We start from the raw sequence: 3,565 nt of genomic DNA, 5'->3' as shown, positions 1-3,565 counted from the left end.
ATTTTTAGTAGAGACCTGGTTTCACTATATTGGTCAGGCTGGTGTCAAACTCCTGACCTCAAATGATCTGCCCACCTAGGCCTCCCCAAGTGCTGGGATTACAGGCATGTGTTGTTGGTTTTCACTCAAGATATTGAAGGTTTAATGCCTCATTAAATGAACTCCAGGACATACTTAAATTCATCTTTGAACCAGTAATTCCACTTCTGAGAACATTTTTTACCAAAAGAACTAAACAAAGAAAAGGTTTTATGCTTTTTTTTTTTTTTTTTTTTTTTGACGGAGTCTTGCTCTGTTGCCCAGGCTGAGTGCAGTAGCACACGATCTTGGCTCATGGCATCCTCCACCACCCGGGTTCAAGAGATTCCCCTGCCTCAGCCTCCTGAGTAGCTGGGACCACAGGCGGGCACCACCCCCCGCTAATTTTTTGGAATTTTGTATTTAGTAGAGATGAGGTTTCACCATGTTGGCCAGGATAGTCTTGATCTCCTGACCTCGTGATCTGCCCGCCTCGGCCTCCAAAGTGCTGGGATTACAGGCGTGAGACACCACACCCAGCCAGTTTTATGCCTTTTATACTGTGTTTAACACAGGATAATTTAGAAGAACAAAAATCTGGGAGCATCCTAAATGTTCAATACAGAAAAATGGTTCAGAAATCAATAACCTACGCTTTCATGATCAACTGATTTTCAACAAGGGTGTCAAAGCCATTCAATGGAGGAAAGGACAGTCCTTTCATCAAATGATGCTAAGAAACTAGATATCCACATGCAAAAAAATGAAACGGAACTCCTACCTCACATCATACAGAAAAATTAACCGTAAATATCCTCCCTACTGCACTTGACAAGTCTTTGAAAAAAAATTACTAAGTAGATTAAAGACCTAAATGTAAGAACTAAAACTATAAAACTCTTAGAAGGAAACATGGGTAAATATTTATGACCTCAGATTTGGCAATGGTTTCTTGGATATGACATTGAAGCACAAGCAAGCAAAGAAAAAAACAGATAAATCAGACTGCACCAACATTTTAAACTTCTCTTTTTTTTTTTTTTTTTTTTGGAGACAGAGTCTTGCTCTGTTGCCCAGGCTGGAGTGCAGTGGCCTGATCTCAGCTCACTGCAACCTATGCCTCCCGGGTTCAAGGGATTCTTATGCCTCAGCCTCCCAAGTAGCTGGGATTAAAGGTGTCCACCACAATGCCCAGCTAATTTTTGTATTTTTAGTAGAGACAGGGTGTCACCATGTTGGCCAGGCTGGTCTCAAACTCCTGACCTCAGGTAATCCGCCCACCTCATCCTCCTAAAGTTCTAGGATCACAGATCTGGGTCGCCACACAAAAATTTTAAAGTTTTGTACCTCAAAAGATACCATTCAAGAAAGTAAAAGGACAACCCATAAAATGGGAGAAAATGCAAGAAAATATTGCAAATCATGAATCTGGAAAGGGACTTACATCTAGAATATAGAAAGAACTCATACAACTTTAAAATAAGACAATTCAATTTAAAAATGGGCAAAGGAATTAAATAGACATTTCTCCAAAGATAAATAAAGGGACAATAAGCACATTAAAAGACGATCAACATTATTACCCATCAGGGAAACAAAAATCAAAACTACAATAAGCTACCACTTTATAAGCATTAAGATGCCTATAATCAAAAAGACAAGTGCTCTCAAGGATATGAAGAAATCACAACTCCAATAACCTGCTGATGGGCATGTAAAATGGTGCAACCAATTTGGAAAACATCTGTCACTTACTCAAAAAGTTAAACATAGTTACCATATGACCCACCAATTCCACTTCTAGGTATATATCCAAGAGAACTGAAAACATACATCCATACAAAAACTTGTACACAGATGTTTATAGCAGAATTATTCAAAATAGCCAAAAAGTGGAAACAATCCCAAGTCCATCGATTGATGACGTTTAAGCAAAATGTGGTATATTTATACACTGGAACATTACCCATCCCCAAAAAAGAAGGAAATAATGATACACAGACATTGATGATCCTTGAAAACATACTAACTGAAAGACATGAGACAAGTGAGGCCATGTATTCTATGATTCCACTTATATGAAATGCCAGTATAGGAAAATCCATAGACACAGAAAGTAGATTAGTGGTTGCAAGTCCTGGGGGAGAAAGGGGAGAATCTAATGTGTAGTGATTGTCATGAGTACAGGATTTCTTTTCAGGGTAATGAAAATGTTCTAAAAGTATATAGTGGTGATGGGTGTGTAGCTTTGTGAGTATGAGAAAAACCACTGAAATTTACAATTTAAAAGAATAAATTTTCTGGTGTATGAATACCTTAATAAGACTTTCTCAAGAGGAAAAAAGACAATCTATCCGTGCATTGGACACAATGTACGTAACTGTGCTTCTTAGTTATAACCGTATTTTACACGCATACACTATGATCATAAGTAGGTTAATATGAATAAAATATTAGAAAAAAAGATCAAAATGCTGGCTTGGCAGAACTAGGTGATCTCTTCATAACTATTTCTGCATTTTCCAGATATTCCTTAATAAGCACTGCTTTTTGTAAGTAGTGGGGAAAAAATTATTTACAACAAAAAGATAAATTATTAAACTCCCAAGAATATGAGTAAAAATTCCTTAGCTAATAAAGAATAATAATACAGCAATCTAATGGTCCCTAAAATACCTTTCCCTCTCCTCCCCTACAGAAGACAGGAAAGTTGAACTCCCTCCTTCCGGAAACATGATGCCCTCGATTTCCAGAACACGTCCAGCTCCTGCTTCTCCCCCTCCTCTCCATTTACTCCGTTTTCTCGGTCCTTTCCTCCTCCTCCTCTTCCTCCTCCACCTCAGTAGTAAATACTAACGACCCGCAGGACTCTCGCCAGGCCTCTATAATTAAGTAAGGAGCTACCTTGCCCCCAACCCGCCACCCACGGCAAGGCGCACATTCTCGGTTCTCTGTTAACCTCGGACTTTGAGACATCTCCAGACCGAGACTGCAAAGTAGGTGAAGGACTGCGAGAACTCCCCACATACAGACAGTCCTTCCCCGGTGGCCACGAGGACGCTAAGCCGGAGATAAGGCTGGGAAGGGGGACGACGGGGCCGCCAAGAGCGACCAGGACCCGGGGATTAGGGACATCCTAGCCCCCTCCTCTAGCCCCTCCCAGGTCAGGGGGTGTCCTGTGCGCCGCCCCCTCTCGGACCCGGAGACGACGTCCCAGCGAGCGTACGGGGCCCACACAGAGGCAGCAGCGCAGAGGCAGCAGCGCGGCGGCCAGCGTGAGAAAGAGGGACACTCACCCGCGTCAGCCCCGAGCCCTCACTGCACCGGAAGTAGTCACCCGCCCGTTGCCAGGGTGAGGAAGCGGGGGTGACATGAAGTCTTCCCATTGGTTGTAAACAGTACCACGTGGCCGGAAGCAGGCTCCCACTCGCGGCTCTGACTCCGCCCCCCGCTAAGGAGCGGCTCACCTGGCCTCAGAGGTGCAGCACGAGCTCCACCTGGGGCTTCATTCAGAACTGCGCATGCGCTTTTATCTCCCCCTCCCTCC

The 3,565-nt window shown here is 43.1% G+C and overlaps 1 protein-coding gene across 3 annotated transcripts in view; it reads right to left on the bottom strand.

The window, feature by feature from the left end:
- Window positions 1–3,466, bottom strand: part of TASP1 (taspase 1) — a 249,705-nt gene extending 246,239 nt beyond the window's left edge. Inside the window, exon 1 of one of the 3 annotated variants that reach the window (XR_001821353.2) lies at window positions 3,315–3,466. The gene's annotated coding sequence lies outside the window, so the exon portion shown is untranslated. The remainder of the gene's footprint in view (window positions 1–3,314) is intronic. The other 2 variants (XM_017517441.2, XM_017517445.2) reach the window with 2 other exon arrangements.
- Window positions 3,467–3,565: the final 99 nt, after the last annotated feature.

This window comes from Cebus imitator, unplaced genomic scaffold (assembly GCF_001604975.1).
Source record: "Cebus imitator isolate Cc_AM_T3 unplaced genomic scaffold, Cebus_imitator-1.0 Scaffold632, whole genome shotgun sequence".
Lineage (NCBI taxonomy): Eukaryota > Metazoa > Chordata > Mammalia > Primates > Cebidae > Cebus > Cebus imitator.
The sequence above is the reverse complement of the archived record's forward strand: the minus strand, read 5'-3'. Positions and strand labels throughout refer to the sequence as shown.